The 19,373-nt window shown below is 49.2% G+C and overlaps 1 protein-coding gene across 9 annotated transcripts in view; it reads left to right on the forward strand.

The window, feature by feature from the left end:
* The first annotated feature begins 6,776 nt into the window (after positions 1–6,776).
* LOC104139730 (dual specificity testis-specific protein kinase 2-like) overlaps positions 6,777–19,373 on the forward strand; it is a 59,270-nt gene continuing 46,673 nt past the window's right edge. For 6 of the 9 annotated variants that reach the window (XM_068915030.1, XM_068915029.1, XM_068915036.1 and 3 more), the window contains exons 1-3: positions 6,787–6,894; positions 18,227–18,360; positions 18,754–18,792. The gene's annotated coding sequence lies outside the window, so the exon portion shown is untranslated. Of the gene's footprint in view, positions 6,895–18,226; positions 18,361–18,753; positions 18,793–19,373 lie in introns of all 9 variants that reach the window. The other 3 variants (XM_068915028.1, XM_068915033.1, XM_068915032.1) reach the window with 3 other exon arrangements.

The following is a 19,373-nucleotide window of genomic DNA, read 5'->3' on the forward strand; positions in this document are numbered from 1 at the left end:
GCCTTTTCGTGGATTGATTTTTGTCATCTCTGTCTGCTATGAAAATGGGGTATTGAAACCTACTGAAAATAAGAAGAGGGATTGAGCATATAGTCAGTTATGAGCAGCCTTGCTTATAATTGTATTATAATTTCCCCCTTGGAGGAAGTAGGAGCTATATATCGTCATCTCCAAAAGTTCCTGAGTGCCTTTAAGATCAAGCAATACCTCTTAAATGCTCCAAGATGTCCTTAGCAGGCCTGCATCTTTGCTTTGCTCAGGGGCTCTATGGAAAAGAAACAGAGGTGTTCAGTCGACTGTAAGGTTTGGCACCATGGGTGGGAGCTCTGCTTCCTGGCCCTCATGGTGTCCACTTAATGTCTTTTGACGCTAAAGGTTGATAATGTTTCACCTATGTAACTCCTGAGTGATTGCGAAATGACACTGCAGCCTCCTTGAAGGGTTAATCATCAGCCTGCCAGCTTTTAGTGGTTCGTGTTAGCTCTGCTGGGGTTCCTTTCCATGTATTCCTCTAACTGCTCATTGGTGACAGTGGGGAACAGCATCACTGCTGACTTGAAGAAGTCTTGCTAAGAGTAGGTTTGTGGTACTGCTTCCCCCTCCCTTGCTTTCAGTTTACAGCTGGATTTCTTTTGGATTAAAGAAACGGTATAGGCGCAGAAAATGCTGTGAGGCAGATCTCTCAGCTCAAAGTGTGTGAGATCCCATATGCTGCTCCTTGGGGGTGCTAAGGGTGAGTGATGGGGCTAGTAGTGCAGTGGACAATGCGATGCAGAGGGCTGCGGTGTCTGGCTGGGGGAACGCCTCCTAACAGAGATTTGCTGCACTGACAGCTCCCAGTTGTCCCCAGCTGAGGGCTGGGGCTCTACATGCAGGCAGCAGATGGTAACACACTGGAGGAGAGCAAGCTGTTTGCTAACATGCCTTGCCTGATCCTGCAGGCTCTTTTATTTTTATGATTTCTTGCAGCTGACCTAACCTGACTTTGGCCTGGTGGTCAGCAGACGAGAGGTATGATCTTGTCTTTTGCTGCTCCTGTGTCTCTGTAAAGCACTGGGCGGGGAGGACTGCTCCTGGGGCTGCTGCTTTGAGTCAGAGTTCAGCAACATGGTAACAGAAATAGAGACTAGGCCTCTAAGAAGTGCAGCAAGCTGGGAGCTCTGTAGCACGGTGTACCAGTTAGCCTTGGATGCAGAAGACTGTGTATAGTTTGTGGTAGCTGGGTAATACAGCGCTAACGTCAATTAATGTACTAGTTTGTCAGAGCAGAACGTGCATGAACTAGGCAAAGTGATGTTATGGCACTGGCCTCCTGATAAGATGCTTTGGGAGGTCGAGTTTAGTAGCACTGTGACATTTGCAAGGCTGTTAGCTGAGAAACGATGTGACTCAATGGGCTTTCAACCAGGGGAGCAAGCTGAGCTGAGCAAGAGAACTGAGGGACTGGATCACACAGAGCTTTACCTGGGTATGGAAATTGGAAGAATTAATGATGAAGGGGCTGTTGAAGGAGTGGTTCCTTGTGATCTTTCCAGGGTGGCGTTTTCACTGCTGCAGCCAGTTCTGCATCTTTACTGCCCTCTTCTGTCGGGCCAAAGGCGAATCAGGCAACGGGTTGAGGGAGAGCTGCTTTGTTTTCTAGTTGCGAGATGTCTGCTCTGTCCTCTGAATCCCACTGCAGCTTGGCACGGTTTTAGTGTGCCCTGGCAGGAATGAACCCCAGCACAACACCCTGACTTTGCCTGGCCTGGTCTAACTCTTCTTTCGCCAGTGCAGGGCTTCTGTAGTTTGAGCCATGACATGACTGTGCCATGGGTGGTTTCCTGCCTTTGCCACCTTGCTAACAGTAGCCCTGCTGACCAGATGCTGAGCTGAGACTTCTTTTATTTCTAGTAGTTCAGTTGTTGGACGTTTTTGTTTTGTTGTCCGCAGTGCCCTATGGGAGGGAGGCTGAGTTCTGCTCCCCCTGCTTCTCTTCGTTACTGCTGGTGAACACATATTGCCCAACCAGGTATGACATCGGCTTTGCAGTGAGGAGATGATTTGACCTTTTCCATACTGTTCCAAGTACCCTGTCATGCTTTGGCCAGGTGATACAGCTGTGGTAACATCCCTGTAATAGTTTGCAGTGTTCAGACCTCATGCAGGTTGTCTACAGGTTTGTCTTGTATGTGGAGCTGCTGCTGCACAGGTATGATTGCAGCAGCAAGTGCTACTGGAGCACCCAGCAAATTTTGCTAGCAATGACCTTGGGTCCTGAAAAGACATAGGGTTTCTGGTTCAGATGCTTATGCAGTTAAACTGGAAATGGAGTCTTGCTGGAGTAGTACGATTAATGACTCCCAACTTGAAATGCAGAGCTCAGAGTAGTACCTTTCAAATCTGCCCCTTTGAAAGCATGGCTTTACTCTGAACCTTTTTGGCAAGCAATGCCTCTAAATTCAGTCAGAAGTAGGGGCCCACTTAGGCTGCGTATGACAGATTCAGTACTACTTAGTTATCGTGTTTTGCCAGAGGGTACTGACTGTCCCTGCATAAGAGCTTGGGGGCTGTATGACTGCTGGCTGGTTTGGAAATAGCCAGAACCAATAGACAACCATCCGCTTAAAGGACCAGCCTGGACTTCAGATGAGAGCCTTAACTTGCTGTTCAGCTCCTCCAGCGATACCCTATGACCTTCATTGTTTAATTACTTCCATGACAGCAAGCACACAGAAAATAGCATCCTTGACAGTCTCGCAGTATCCTTGATAATCCCAAAGTGACTGAAAGCAGGAGTGGAGGAGGCATGCTTGAAACCTCCCTGAAGGATCAGATCAGAGATGCTGTTTGATTGCACCACTGCAGACATGCTGGAGCCCCTGCTCCTGGCAGCTGTGCCCATGTGCCATGGGCACACTGGACTGCAGGAAGCCAGGGGCTGCCAAGGAGACTGGGAGAGATGACGGCATCATTTATGGACCTACCAGAGGAGAAATGGACCTAGGAAATCAGCACTGTAAGTTTTCTTGCCAGCACTCTGTCCCCTTGCAAGTGATGTTCTCAGGTGAGTTTGCCTGTCTGGTGTTTGTTTGCCTCAATGATGCAGATATTTGAGCAACTGAGTCATCTAAGTTAATGGGGCTGCTTGTGTGTTGCTCAGCTGGGTTGGGCCTGAGCACAGAGGATAGCACCTACCTGCTCTGACACCTGCCAGCTGTCACTTGATAATTCTCAGCTTCCTCACTAGCTGTAGAAATAGACATAGTTGATACTATGGGGCCAGACTCTTCTCCGTGGTGCCCAGCAACAGGACAAGAGGCAACAGGCAGAAACTGAACCACAGGAAGTTCCGTCTGAACCTGAGAAAAAACTTCTTTCCTGTGAGGGTGACAGAACACTGGAACCAGTTGCCCAGAGAGGTGGTGGGGTCTCCTTTGCTGGAGATATTCAAAACCCACCTGAATGCGATCCTGGGCAATATGCTCTAGAGGACCCTGCTTGAGCAGGGAGGTTGGACTAGATGATCTCCAGAGGTCCCATCCAACCTTGGCCATTCTGTGATTCTATGATTCTGCGTTGCCAGGGCTGCTATGAATACTGCTTGTTGCCTGGGCCAGGGAAAACGATTGGTGTTCACAGGACGGGCATGAGGCATGACAGCTTAGCCAAATGCTCCCAGAACTGTAGCTGGTCTTGAGCTCAGCCTGGTGCATCACACTAGTGGGCAGCTTGCAAAGGGGTGACTCAGAGGAACACTGCATGCCAGGTCACTGAGCGCTGAGAAAAGCCAAAGTGGGAGGAAGGAGTTGAGGTTCTCCACTTACGTTAGCACCAGATAAATCAACTGTTGATGGATATTCTAGAAGGAGCCAGCAGGAAGGGGGGAAATGGAAGCAGGACAGTGAGTTGGCCAGTGCGCTGGGCCAGCTGCTGCCGAAAGGGAGAATGTAATGCAGTGAGAAGGGACGTGCCTGGCGCTTAAGGCTGAAGTGACTGGTGGTGCTTCCTCAATGTGGAGGTCCATTAATGATCCTTCGAGCATTAACGGGAGCTTCATTCTGCAAATGGACTTGTCTGACCAACCTGTTGAACTTGCGGAGAACAGTAGCACATCTGCCCTGCGAAGGGAATTGATTTTACCACCTGTAACTCTCCCTTCCAGTTTTGCCAGAAAGGAAATGGAGACATAAAGAAGCTGGTACCCAGAGTACAGCCCCGCTGACAGCCCCGGGGGTGCCAGCCTGCTGTTAAGCTCCTAGTGCCAGACCCACAGCACGGGTAGATGTGCAGATCTACCTGTTCCCATTGTATTCATGCTGTTGGTTGCAAGGAAGATGTACCCACAAGGGTTACGAATTTGAGGGAGGAGTTTGTAGCCCACCTGGTTTGTGAGTACACCTGCACTGGGCAGCTCTGCTGGGTCACGGGCTGCTGTGAATCTCTACGGCTGTAATTGCAGAAGCAGCTGCGGTCAGATCCCATGCTGCAGCAGAAGGACACTTACGAAGATAGTTTTTCATTTTCCAGCTGCATCATAGCAACCATGTTTACAAGACAGCAGTAAATGAGCAGTAAATTTCCTAAAAGTCAGGTATCTAGAAGCCATTAAGACCTTTATGAGTTGTGTGTATATGCTGTTGATCTATACTGGGAGTCTGTTTTTAAATCCACATCTTATGATCTGAAGAATCTTTCTTTTATGTGGCTGTCATGGCCACCAGGAAAGCCAACCAGCCTCACAGGGAGAATGGATTTCTGGTGCTTCCCTCACTGAAGGTCATCCTACAAGTAGAAGGGGCTGCAAGAAACCATCCTGAACTGAGCCCCTACACTGAGACAAGGTCAAGTATTCCTATTCACTCGCCCTGTGGGCTTTGGAGAAAGCAAATTTCTGTGAGGATTTGCTGAGCAGGAAGCCATGCTGCGGTGCTGATTTGCAGCTGGGTATGTCAGCCACACACTCCCTACCACTTTCCTGCCTGGGAGCTGGAGCGATGTCCTGCATCTGCTCTTTGAGAGACAAGGAGATAAATAATAATAAAAAAAGGTGGCTGTGCTACCGGAGTCGGGGAGACACCATGCCTGGGGCCTTGGGGAGATCTGGGTAAAGCTTTCTTGAGACATGTATAGGCTCTCCCCATAGCGCTGCCTCCTGCCAGCTCTGACAGAGGGGGTCTGACTGAGCTTCAGAGACAGAGTGTCCGTGACAGCCCTAAAATGAAGTTTCTCATCATTTCTGACTAAAGTCATCTTTGCTCCACCTGGTTTCATCCTCATCTGAGGAAACTACCCTGCCTTGGTTAATTTTACTACAGTGAGTATTTAACGACTCCCAGCCACAAAAACCTGCATAGCTCCTCCAAGAATCCTCCCCCTGCCCCCATGCCAAGAGTCACTGCTGGAGATAAAGGCTGCTGTCCTGGCTCTGCAGTGTCTCCAGCCGTGGACAGCATGGGCCATGCCTGGAGAGCCAGCAGCACTAGAAGGAGGAACACAGGGGTCTGAAGCTGTCCTTTCTCACACCTGCATCCCTCATGGGCCTCTGTGCTGTTGGGTAGGAACAAAGGTGGGAGTATGAGTGGTGCGGAGAGGATGGAAGGCTAAAGACATGCCTTGGTCATGCATTTCTGTCCTGGGAGCCCCATTCTGCTCTGGAGCACGCTGAAGTCATTGGTGTGGCATAGATGTTTCTGGCCTTATATTCAGGTAGCTTCACAACTTCCCTTGTCACCAGATGTGTTCCCTGAGTTACAGTTGTAGCCTAGTGGTAACCCAGTTTTGTTTGTCTTGTCCTCATCGAATAGCCTGAATGGGTCCTTTGTGGGCCCATTGTAGGGTTGCAGGGCTTGGCATCCTTCATGTTGAAGCAGCATTGCTATCAGTAGGAAAACATTGTGGTGCCTGCTCCACAAGTGAGTGGGGTCACTGTAGTCACATCTTGTGGGCTGATGGAGATCTGGAGCCTCTGATGGCAGGTGCTGTTTAGCTACCCTCTAAAATTGTTCTTATCCTGAGGGGGTTACGGGCTGATGGGATGGGGCAGGCAGCAGCTGGGAGAGGGGGGTAGAGTTGGGGGAGAGGTGAGGTGAGGGGGCCTACAGCCACAGAGCCAGAAATAGGAACGTTTCTCCTTAGCCTGGGATTGTACAAACTCTCCTGGCTTCATGCAAGTACTGGGAGGTCACTGGGCAAAAATTTGTTGCCATTTATTAGTTTGTGGTCTAACAGTGGTGTCCTTTTAAGACAAACACATGTGGATGTGATGTGTCTGGAATTTGAACTGTCTTTGCCATGAGCAGCACCCAGCTGTCCTCTTGGAGTGTGCTCCTGTGTCTCCGGGATGCCACCTAGGGCAGAAGGACCTTTTTGGTTTTCCTTCCTTACTCAGGGCACCACAGTCTCTGCTACCAGAGAGGGGGAACGACCCAGAAGGGGGAAGGGGTAGGGCAGGGGAGACAGTCGGGGGTCACCTTCTTTACCCTTCACGAACGAAGAGAGACGGGCTTGGGAAACAGTTTGGGGCTGCTGCGGGAGGAGGCAGCAGGTGGGTGCGCGCTGGGAGGCAGCTGCTTTCGGAGGCAGCTCGGCTGAGGGGCAGCGGGAGCGGCTGTCCGTACCGGGGGCGGGGAGGGCAAGACGTTACCTTCCCGGCGTGCCGGGATGCGCGGCACTGGCGGAGCGGGACGGGGCCGCGGGCTGGGCGCGGTGCGCGGGGGGTGGCGCAGCGCCGCTGGGGGCGGGGCGGGCCGCGCTGCGCCGCGCCGCGCCGCGCCGGAGGAGCGGCGGCCGGGCCGGGCCGGGGGAGCGGCGACTGGGCCGGGCCGGGCCGGGCCGGGCCGGAGGCGGCAGGTCCTCCAGGACCCGGGCGCAGCGGCAGCTGCGGGGCGGCCTGGCGGGGCCCAGCCGGGGCAGGTGAGTCCGTGCAGGGGCCGGGCGGGGCGAGCCGGGCTGGGGTCCGCCTGGGGCTACCGCGCAGCCCCCGCTATGTCCCTCCGCGCCCCCTTTGCTCCGCGGGCTTCGCCGCGGCTCGGCGGGCGCCTGCTGCCGGGAAGCCCCGGTGTCTCGGCGGGAGCGGGCGGGCAGCACCTCGGCGGGCGCCGGAGGGGATGGGGCACCTCTGCCCGCGGCTGCCCCGCTCCCCGGGGCTGGCACCTGAGCCATCAGAGTTTTCTCTTTCCCAATGAAAGTTTAGAAGAGCGGAGCGGGGATGGGGTGGGATCCTGGGGCGCTGCCCATGGGCCGCCACTCTAGATCTGCCCCAGCACCGCGGAGGAGCCCCAGTGTATCCGTGTACCTCGGGCACGGAGGACCCTGCCACCTGAGTTAATGTTCACCAAGCACTTCAAGGCCACGGGACCGAGGAGGCTGCAAGAGGACACTATTTTTATTAATTAAACCCTGCTGCCTGATGGGCTCATGGGAAGGAGGCTGAGCTGATTCTGCACAGGGTTTTTTAATCCCAAGAGCCTGCCTTATCCTTTGTCCTAAAGCCTGTTGAACTAGAGAGGCCGAGCCAGGCAGGAGATGGGTGAGAGCTGTGCCCGAGAGCAATGGAGAGGAGGGGCAGCTTGGGAGGACAGAGTGATAGAGTAGATACTAAGGGGGAAAGAAAACAGAGTTTGTGCTTGTGTATGAGACTACCAGGCTGTTCCTTTTTCTCACCCCTTCCTATGTTCAAGCAAGTAATTTGCCTCTAATGCTGCTCGCACGGGTTGTGCACCTGCTGGCTCAGATGGTGTGCTGAAGGAGAGGTGTGTTTGCAGCCCAGTCTGTGCTTTGCCAAAAAGGACCCTCTTCCCCTGCACTTTTCTGACGTGCCTGACTTGGAGACGTGGATCTGCCACAGAGCAGTTGTGGAAGAGCAAGGCCCTACCCGCCACAAGGAACAGGCAGGAAAGTCCCACATTTGTGGCCAGCATCTGCAGGGTCCATCTGGATTCAGCAATTCCAGTGTAGAAACAGTACCAAGGAGAGAGCATGCTTGGGGGCTGGAGAATCCTGCCTTCAACTTCAATACCAAATGTATCTTGTTTTTTTTCCTTCTTAAAAAAAAGACAACACTCAAACAATAGGAGAAATTGAGTCAAAGGCTATGAAAAGGCCTGCCGTAGAATGAAGATAAAGGTTTGGGGTAAACAAATGGTAAAAAGTAGTTTCACTGAGTAGTGGAAGGATCACAATTATCATGCAAGGTCAGTCACAGCATGGCACAAACGTCCAGGGGGCTAAGCAGACTCCGGTTGGAGCTCAAGGCGTTCAAAGCAGAGCTACCTGTATGTGGATGTTTACAAACTTAAGCTGTCAGAGTATAAGTTATAATAGCCTTATCCCCTGAAAGAAAAAGAATATAAAGCCAAGTTGGGACCCCAATAGTGAGACTGAAGGGTGCTTCAGCCTGGAAAGCTTAAGATGTCAGTTCATCACAGTAAGTCTCTGAGACTACCGAGGCCGTAATTGCCTCTTCTCCAGCCATCAAATCTTACTCTGATCCCTCTGCTGAGAGAAAGCACTCTCACAGGGAAGTCACCGCTCTCACCAGACACGGTGTTTGTTTATGGTGAGATGCAGCTGTATTTCTAGTATCCATGCCATGGTGGCTCACCAGGCAATGTCCTCCTTGTCCAGTAAATCCATGAGCAGTCCCACTGCTGATGCTTGCTGTTGATACATTTGCTGTTGATATTTCTCTTTAAATTACTAACACCACGATAATAAGGTTTGGTGCTTTTTCTAGTTCCTGCCGTTTCAGAGGATCCCAGAGCAATATGTAAATTCATGGGTTGAAATCAGAGGTCCTCTCACAGTCAAAGCACTTTTCAAAGCCAGTTGGCACAGCTTTCTGGAGTATGTTCAGTGTCTGTTAAGTAACCTGAATGCACCCACATCTGTGGGAGTTATCTGGAAAGCATGATGCATAAGTGGGGAAGGACTAGTGAAACAAGTGTAAAAGGCAGGATTCAGGATCCTTCTGCCACCTCTCTATTTCTTGCTGTATGTAGAAAGCTCCTGCTTTTCTACCTTATAAACATGGATATGGGCCTAGGGTGTTTTTTTTTCTTTCTTTTTTTTTGTTTTTCTCTCTGGAGATTGGAAGCATGGGGATTTTATTTAGCCGTAATTTAAAACATCAGGGCTGCTGGGTCTTTAAATAAAACACTTTAGGGTCATTCCTACTGTTAAATTAAGTCTTGCCTGTTCTCCCCCGATGCTAAATTTTGCAATGAAAACTTTAGGTAAAGCAGCTTGCCTTGCTTCATAGTCTGTGGGGTTTTGACTGGCAGCACAGTTTCTGAGGCAAGTTTCAACTCTGAGCACTGATGGCAAACGCTTTGGCTCTTGCTCTGTCTGATTGTTCATGTGAGTACTTAAGGCTAGAGGTTTAAATTTCTTGCCAGTGAGCACAAAGTGTCATTGCCATTTAATGAGCAGTTGGTTGATGCTGTTTGCTTTCCATTTCATCAGTGACAATATTAATGGCAACTATAATTCTAACCTGTCTCACTTTAATAGGATGAGTGGTCGAGTTTAGAAAAGTTAGTACATGCACTTGGGTCAAATTCCTCACGGCTGTAAGTTCATCAAAGCCAACCAAAGTTACAGTGGGATGAGAATGGGCCTTGGAGAAGTATACTCCATGAACTGTATTTTAATTAGCCTCCTTATCCTTAACTAGGGCTCTTGCCCTTACTCCTAATTGTCAAATTAGGAAAAGAGCAAACACCACCCGTAACAGCATGGTTATGAATGCGGGTCAGTTCAGGGTTTGGGTTAGGCACAGGATCAGGTCAGCTGTATTCCTGCTCGCTGTGCATGAACTGAACTCACTGCAGCCATGAGTTTGTCAGTTCAGCTCCATTAAGGGTTTACTCCACAAACAGCTGGTATGCCAGAGGCCATGTGTTGCAAAAGGTGAGTTAAGGGAGGAGGTAGTGAAGTTAGGGGGGATGCGAAGAGCAATGTGCTGTGGCAGGCTGCACTGACAGAGCTGACAGTCTGGGCTGGGTCTCAGTCTCTGCAAATCTGATTCTCACCCACCCAGTGCAGTAGGCCATGGTCAGGCCATACTGAGCTGTCTGACTCCTGGCCAAAGCATGTTGTGGGTGCTAAAAATTGGTATAGTTTCAAAAGTTATTTGGACAGATTCATAGAAGAAAAAACGCATTGAGAACTATTAAATACAAACCACCATCTCTGACTCAGCAAGTCCCCAAGTGAAAAATCACTAGAGTTTGGAAAGTTACTCTTGGGAGGTGCCAAACTTCCTGTGATCCTATGCTGCCTCCTAGGCATCCACAGTCAAAGATGTAGCTCCAGCACATCTTTGTGCTAGATATAACTTTGCCTGGCCTGGCCTGGTTCTTATGCAGCTGGCTAAGAGGAAAGGGCTGCCACATGGATCTCCCTCCAGGAATGGTTGTTGTGTGCTCATCTGCTGTCACAACAAGTGGGAAACCAGAAGGAAAATGAGCAGAGCCTTTTCTGCTGGGGACTGGTAAGCCCACAGGTGTGAAAGTTGCCCTTCTCATCCATTGCAGCTCAGGACTTGGCCTCCTGCCTTGACACTGACTTATCACATGGCCTCGGGCAAGTTACTTAACCTGCTTTTCTTATGTTTTATCCTTAAGGTTTTTTTCCGTCTGTTAAGCAGTGATAGTCTTCCTGCTTTGTAATAGTGGACTGGAAAGGTTTATGAATTAACATCTGTCCAGAGCTGGGATTACACTGGGGGTTCAGTCTCCCGTGGTGCATTGCCAAGCAGTGCCCATCTCAAGTGCAGACCTGTTTCTCTTCCTGGGTTTCCTTGGCCCTTTGGGAGCTGCTGGGTGATTTTTTTGTTCCCTGCAAGGAGAAGGAGACTTTATTGCATTCAGTGCTCCTGGCATTAGATGGCTGTGACGTTGTGAGCAGAGCTCTTGGAAACAGCTTGGTTGCCTTGAGAAACTTCTTATAACATGCTGTAGTGCAAATACTGCTTGTTTATACAGCTTTATGTGGAGAAGTGGATTTAATCAGGGTAAATGATTGATTTATTTCCCTAGCAGGGATAGCCTGCCTTCTGGCGGTGTACAGGAGAACTGAGTAGGTTGTCAGCCAGCTGCTGGAAAGTTTAAACTTCTCATAAGTCATCAGGCTCCTAATAACCCAGCAGTGATGAGGAAGGCAGGTTGCAGCCAGAGGAAAGCTCTGGGAGTGGAGACAGGGAAGACAGCAGTATGTTACAGCCGGGCAGTCCTGGCTGCATGAGGCAAACTGAACTCCGAGGATTTCCACTGACAGCGGTGTCTTCTGCTGCCTCTCACCCTGCATGGCAGCACTGTGAAAGCCAAGAGAGCTGGATACACTCAGTTGCGCCTGGGTGAGCCCTCGGCATCTGCCCAAATACTGCTAACAGAAAGCAATGACCCCCTCGCTGGCACTGCGCTCGGGTTGTCCTTCTGCCCGTGCTGTCCGTGCAGGAGGGATGTTTGGCTCCAGAAAGGAGCTTTCAGGAAGTCAGTTTCTGTTTGTTACTTGACAGGAATGGTTTGGATCCAGCCTCAGAGATGGCAAGGCAGAGGGGGAATTGTCCAGCTTCTGTGCTGTGCTGCAGCAGTGCTCGGAGTGGGCAGAGGGGAGCAAGGGTGCGGCTGGGGTGAGGACCCCAGGCAAGGGCCAGCAGGGCAGGTGCTCCCTTCCAACTATGGTCATGGGGCACCTCAGGAGAGATGCTCAGAAGCCTCTGGCCACAAGAAGTAGAAGCACGAAACCCGTCCTGACATAAAAGCATTTGAACTCATCCTCCTTCACTCAGTATCCCAGTTTGACGTCCAATGGAGAAGGACTCTCTCCTTCCCTTGTCTTGCACGACTTATCCTGAAAGCTGTCAGAGCTGGGGTCACCTCCAGCATAACCTACCCTGACCATAGGGGTCCTGGATGTGGGCTGAGCATGGAGCAGTGAGGTAACAAAAGTGCTGCAGAGAGGGAGACACTGAACCTCTGGGAAAGCACTTGCCAGGGATGCCAAGATGGCTATGGTTGCCTTCTCAAACTGCAGGCTTTTAGAAAATTTATTTATTACCTACTTACCTCATATAGCCACTGGAAGGTAGATTTCTGTAGTTTTATTCCCTGCATATAGATAGGAAAAAGAGACCAGTGACCACTTGGTGCTCCATCACTGACCTCCCACATTCACTAGCTGTTTTTTGAGTGGCTTTTTTTTCTGAAGGTGAAATAATATGTTGCAGGAAAAAGAAATACATAAATTAATATTTGCAATTCAACATCAGCCAGAGCTGAGACCTGGAGTCTTGCTCACATTTCTCTATCTCAATGCAGAGTTTTGAAGCTGGCTTATTTTTCTTGCTCTTGTCTCAGTGAAAAAAGTGTAGCAGAGGTGTACGGTTGGCTGTCGTGTTGAGGATTTGCTAGGAAGTTTTGGGTGTCAGAGTCTGAAATATGGTCTGGTTGAAACGAACTCTCTTGATTCCTGGTAATCTAAGGGAATTCGTTACCTCCAACCTTATCTGTCTAGTGTGAGAATGGATGGCTTGTGTCTGTATGCAGGCTGCATAATGAAACAAAAGGAGCTGTGAAAATGTGTTTTTCCAGCTCTGAGAAACGTTCAAAGCACAGCAGTCTCTGTAAAATCTGTTGACATAATTTGTGCTCTAGCTTTTCACAGGAAGAAGGCTAAGAAGCAGAAGAGGGTGTTTCTCCCCCTTATCTATGGGCTGAGAAAAGTTGCCCCAAATTCTTTATCCTTTATGAATTTATTTTAAGCTGCCTGGAAAGATCAGTCATTTAGCTGCTGACTACCATAGTTCAGGCTTTGGGAATGAGCAAGCTGGAATCAATGGGACCACCACAATTAATTTTCCGATGTTGGGAAAAATAATTTCTGAAATGCTCCTACTGGATTTATCTTTATTTGCTTGATATTAACTAGAGTCCTGCTTGAGCTGGAAAGGGGAAAATGTGCAAGGGGGAATATGTACCAGTGGCTTCTGAAGCTTACAACAGGCAGAATTTTCTCCTGGGATGACCCCTCTGAGCCAGCGAGGTCTCACGGCAGATTTAGCAGTGTGTCCCTGTCGTCTGCTGGACTCAGGTTTGCTGCCGTGATGCCTCCTGCTTGAGGACCCATATCTGCTTGCCTCCTTCTCGCGCTGCCATGCTGAGCGCAGGGATGGCTCAGTCCAAGGCAGTCTGGCTGTGAAGGCAGTGGAGTGAATTTGGCTGTGTGAGGGCTTGAGCTCTTCTCCCCATCATGCAGGCTGGGAATGCAGGCTGGGAACTGAGGCACAGAGAGGTTACAGAGAGCGTACCTGCTGTCCAGTTTTAGGCTCTGAATTATCTGGCTGGTGCCCCAGAGCCTCCCTTTACTGATAGAGGGAGAGAAACACATCCAGAGGGCAATTAAGGGCATGTAAAGTCCCTATTCTGAGTGACTGCCTCTTCATCCTGGAGGGAACCTAGCTGGCAAGGCTGGGGAATATGGATATTTTGGCATGCCTCAGTCATGGGGAGGCATTGCCCTTCCTCTTGTGGTGGATCAAGAGTTAATCAAAGTTAAACTGCAGCCATTCCCTCAGGCAGGAGAATGTATCATGCAACAGAGGCAGGATGAGGAAGCATGAGTCAAATTCATCAAGGCACTGCTGAATTACGCATGTTTTTAAATCCAGTCATCTGCTGTGCTGCATGCTAGTGCGCCCACCACTGCTGCTCCTCTCAGCCGCTCACCTCCTTTTGCGGGTAGGGGAGTCTGCAGGAAGGTTTTCTGCATCCTTTTATCAAGCTCTTTGGCCCATCCTCCTCCCTTAACTGTGACCTTCAAAGTCACAGGGAAAAGTGGTCTCTTTTAGTCTCTTCAGGAGGGGAAAAAGAGAAGGAATGGTTTCTGATTAGCAGAAAGGACGATGCTTTGTTTTTTTGTCTTAGATCTTGCAGAACTTGGAAAACTCGGCAGCGGCCTGAGTACAGCTGAATGGGGAAGGGCATCAGGCAAGGGGGGGAGCCATAACAATTGACGAAGGAAGGGACTCTCAGCTCAAGAGAAACTCTTCAGCTGTTTGGAATATACCTCTTCTGTGACAGAGTCCAGTGGGTTGTTCATTGGTGCGTGCCCGTGACTGAATTAAAAACATCACCACCTCTCTGTGGCTTTCCTTACATGCTGATGCTCTTGCATATGGCAGGTGCATCTGCAAAGGCAGTGTGCAGTAACGCTAGGCTGCGTTACCTCAGCCCATGGATTGTGCTCTGCAAAGAATCAGGGAGGGCCCTTAAATTAAAGGCTGGCTTTACTTCATGTTAGTTTTTGAGTAATTCCTCCAAGATATCTCTCAGCTGCTGTTCCTCTCCTCCCAAATAGCTACTCTGAGTAGAAGAGAAGAGTGAGGCCCAGAGCTTCAAGGGTGTTCAGGGCCCAGAGTAACCTCTCATCAGGCCAAGCTCTCTAAAGGACAGGTGTCTGGTCCAAGCTGGTCACCCAGGTGGCTTTAAGACTTGTTGGAGAAAGATTAGCACTTGCAGATGATGACTGATCCCACCACTGGGACATCTCTCCTAGGGGTACCACTTCTGCAGTGTCCTCAGCACTGCCAGCAGGGTGCAGGATGCATTCCATATTCCCTGTGTCCTTTTGGAGGCCAGGAGCTGGAAGGAAGCTCTCCCTATACCTCTGATCCTTGGAGGGGAGGACAGAGCTCTCTCTTCCTCTACCATGGAGCTGTGGATGAGCTGCTGGCTGCACCCTGATCCACAGATGTCCTTTGCTAGCATCCTTTGAGTCCTACAGGGCAGTGCTGTGTCTTCCCTCTCTGTTTTTTGGCATAATGATCAGACCTCTAATGTATTAGCTGAACACATATAGCCCTCTCTCTTCTGTTGATAGCTTTAAATCTCCTGGTAGCCCTAATGCGCAGAATCCCAAATGGACCATGGCTTATTTCAAATGCAGTGTAATCACTCTCCATTTCAGGATAGCCAGTGCAATTGTCTCTTATGCGTTCATTTACACAGTGAACTCTCTACTCTGTATCTTAGATGCTTGCCAAAGACGTGGCCTGGGAGCAGTTAGAAAGAGCTTGTTTGGTTCTGATTTACGTCCCATGTAAATGAAGAAGAAAATTAGCAGTACCGCCTGCTGCTGCTTAGTGCCATAGGAGGCTGAATGCCTTCTGACAGTGGTACTTTGTGAGTAACCCCAGGCTTGAAATGAGAGACTTTGCTTTCCTTGAAGTCATGAATGGGAAATGCTGGTGATGGAGAGGCAACCAGCTGCTGAACCACGTCTGAGAATGGATTCTGGTGTGAGAAGATGTGTTGCCAGTGTCAGCGGGTTGTTGGCAGGTTGTACTAGATCTCAGTTTAGTGGAAAGGGTGTTATTCTGTGTTTCTCTGGGAGTCTGGCATCAGCCTAGAGTGAATTTCGTTGAATTTGTATCCTTTGCCCAGAAGTAACAGAAGTTGGGTAGTTCCATGTTGGCTTAAACCAGCAGCTGGTTATGGCTGTCCATGGCCACTTGGCTGACCCCATCTCATTAGCGCTGTAATTGTGAGAGACACTGTGATTTCTCACTAGGAAGAAAGCCCAACTGGATTAGTGAGCTTAGCTGACTCATCCCACGCCTGCACAATACTGGAATGCCACTAGAGATAGTGACCAGGGACAGCTGGGGAGGTGAACAACCTGACATTAGGTCTGGCCCCATATAAACTGACTGAAAAACCACAGAAGTATTCAGAGGTGATGTGCAGGCCCACTGAAATACTCAGTCCTCCCTGTGGGATCTCTCTGGGTCCTTGCTGCATCATTGGAAAGTGCTATCATCATCTTGTGTGGAACAGTTGTCAATGGTGCCCCGTGGCTGAGAGTGGGGGATCAGGATCCTTTTATGGGGCTGTATCAGCCCTATCCTCTACCTGACCAAGAATCAGGCATGGATTCTGCATGTGGCAGTGCTCGAACAATCTACGAGGGCAGAGCAGCCCTGTATACAGACCCACTGTTGTTGGAGCCTGAAGCACATCACTGAAGCAGACCTTCTGGAAGGGGTGGGCTGTTTGAATCTCCTAAAAGCATGACTGGCTTGTGTATCTATCCTCTGCTGTTGCCAAACTCCTTTGGCTGTTGAGGCAGGTTGGGTCTGGGTCGGGGCTTGCAAGAGCAGAGTGGTTTTCATGCCCAGTGAGCAAGGGATTGATTTGCTCTCCCTTAAACTGATCCAGCTGCACAGGATATTTGGGAAGAAGAGGGAGTTTGCTCCTGAGACCCCTGGGAAATGTACTACCTTCCATCCTGTTTTACTGTGTCCTAGGGACAGTGGGAATTAATAAGTTATAAGTGGACATGGGGCCAAAAGGCCATTTGGAGTCAGAGACGGGGCGTGCAAAAACCTCCAGTTCAGCCTTGGAGTGTCAGCCACAGATGCAGATGCCCTACACAGTATATGAGACTCTTCAAGTGCTGTCTCGGCTCTAGCATGCTGCCGAGAGTGATTTTCATACAGAAACTAGGTTGCTCAGCAAAACATGTCCTGCAGGGCTGTTTTTTCCAGCCCTCCTCTGCCAGCTTGATGCAAACATGGTTTTGGGCTAATGTCAGCAAAGAGCCGTTTTGTCAGGCCCTGGGAACAGTGCAGGACTTGGCCTCAGACTGCTTTTGTTTTGATCAGGAAGGGGTGAAGCTCTGGAAGGGCTCTGACAGGCGGGCTGCACTGGCTTGAATGTGATCCAGCCTCCAATGGGGTTTGCTGGAGGCTGCTCCATTCTCTCTGAGTGTGGGGCAAGCCCAGAAACTCACCCTTTGCTGGCTTTGGAGGCATGGCCTTTTTGCTTTGGACTAAAGCCGCAGTTAGCAGCCAAGAGAGATAAAGAGGAGATGGAGGTGTGCAAAGGTGAAGAGCTTGCCCAAGGAGATACAGGCAAGACCTGGAACCCAGCTGTTAGGAGTCAGCTACTAACTTACTAGAGACTGCTGTGTCTGTAGGATTTTTCTGTGCCAAGAGGAACAGGAATAATCTTCCAGAGCAGAACAGTTCTCACTCTGTTTTCTACCCATCTGCAGATTTCAAAGACCTTAAACTGTTTAATTCAACGTTATATGTCAGTGTTTTCCTAGGAACTGCGTTAGAAGAGCAGAGTTTAGTGGTCCATCCAGTTCCTCCCTGTCTCTGACAGCAGCCAGTCCCACTGTGTTGGAGGATGCCACAAGGACAGCAACAGGCCCTTTTCTTCCTTTACTCCCTGGGAGTCTGTAGATATGGCAGTAGATATGGAGATGTGGTTGGAGAGAGGGTCTCAGATCCACTTGCTTCTCTGCTAAATTTCTCCTCAGGCATTTCTAATGACTTTGTACCGTTTGCTGATGGTGATTTTCCACTTAAAAAATCAGGTGTCTCCCTGCCTGACTCCCCGAGTGCAAAGCCTAGTTAACACCCTATAAACATCTCAAAAATAAGGGGCTTTCAGGGGATTTGGTGGTATTACCATTCAGTGTTTCTAGTGGATGTTTAATGTATTAGTTGGCAGAAACAAAGTGGTGTCCAATGGTTTGAAAAGGAGATAGACCAGGTTTAGAAGGTAAACTGCTCACCAAATACAGTTAGAGCTCATGTGTGAAATTCAGAAGAAGCTTTTCCATTGCTCAGAAACAGTTGGCAAAAAGCATATACTGTTCTAGCAGCTTATTTAAAACATAAAGCAATGTTAGTGTAAAGTATTGATGCTGTAGTGAGCTGCCAGTGTGCCCCACAGCACAACACGTGGCCATCTCCAGCCAGGTGCCTTCTCACGGACAGCAGGTAAAACGCTTAGGGAGAGCAAATGATGTGCAGAAGAGGCCCCCTGGAGCAGAACTGTGGTTAAGAAACTGTGTCCTTCCTGACAAAGAGCGTTTGGCAACGCTGATTCTTTCAAGTAGGGTTTTCCATAGGTTTCGGAGTGTCATGCAAACTAGCAAAGTGTTTTTATTGCCTTTTGGAATGTGAAGAGAAAAAGATACAGAGGCTCATTCAACATGTGGTGGACCACCATTAGTACATGGAGGACAGCCAAAGTCTTCATTCCAGCTTAGGGCTTTGGCCATCTGTGTTAATAACAATCCTTAAGTTAAAAATAATCTCTTGGCTACTGAGAACCACACTGAGTGGTTGAGATTTGCTTATGGAAACCCCAAAGAGACAGGGCCAGACTCACCTGCTGTGGAGCATGTTTGTATTTGCAAGGAACTTAGCCCTTTGTGCTCTGTTTGACAGTACAGCCCCCACCTTCCTTCCACGTCCTTCCACGAACTCCAGCTCTGATTGCTAGACTGTAACAAGAGGCAAGTTACTGTAATTGCTCTCAGCAGTATTTGAACGCAGATGCTTTAAAACATTTCAGCAATAAGGTAACTATCTTTTCTTGTACTAATACATTTTTCTTGATGGAGAGGGTGGGCTGGGGATGTTCAAGCCAGCTCAAATGCTTGACAGTTCCCACATACTCCGCTTCCTTTTAAACACCCACATGCGCTGCTTTGCTTTTTCATTTGTGTAGCACCAATTAAATATCAGGGGAAAATAAGTTTTATGTATGCTAGTGAAATAAGTGCCTCATGACATCAATTAGAGGTCTTGTACAGTAAGTCTCCAGAATTAAAAAAAAAAAGTCATAAAAATATATGAAGAGTATGGCAAAAGGAGCAGAGATAGACAGATAACTGTGTGGGATTAGGCTTGTGACTGCTGAGTTATGACTCTTTTTTTTTTTCTTCTCTCTTCTGTACCTTTCCATTTCAAAGAAACCTGCCTGCCTTGTAGATCATCATCCATACTGCAAGGTGAGCTCATTCAAAGACTTTACTGCTGCCTGTCCTGGAGAGTTTATTTTCATATGTTCTTGTCTTGTTTCTCTTCCTTCAAAATACACACTAATTTGCTGTCAGGCAGGAAGTGCTTGGTGCTTTCTGGGCATGGGAAATGCTACCAGGTTACAGGTAGGGAGTTTCAAAGGTGATTTGGTAGAACTTTCCTAAAACTTGGTGCAAAACAGCCAAGTCCCTCTAGAAATATTTAGGTGCCCGATTCACCTCAACCCTGCTAGAGGCCAGAATGCACCATAGCTGCCTAAGTATCTTTATGCACTCTGGCCTGATGTATCTTTATCACTTTTGTAAGTGTAATGGATGATCCTATGCCATTTAAAATTGCATTCACTTCACAGAGCAAGTTGGAGGTCCTGGCTCCTTGAATGAGGAAGGGGAACAGCCTCATCCTCATCCCTTTGTAGACATTATCTTGTGGGGTCAAGTTGGTCAGTGGAGGACCCAGCCCCTCTCCACTGGTGAGGGAGGGAACCTAGGTGATTGACTTGTCTTCAAAAATTTAGTTTGCTGAAGCTTAAAGTTCAGGAGATTAGTCT

This window comes from Struthio camelus, chromosome 20 (assembly GCF_040807025.1).
Source record: "Struthio camelus isolate bStrCam1 chromosome 20, bStrCam1.hap1, whole genome shotgun sequence".
Classification (NCBI taxonomy): Eukaryota; Metazoa; Chordata; class Aves; order Struthioniformes; family Struthionidae; genus Struthio; species Struthio camelus.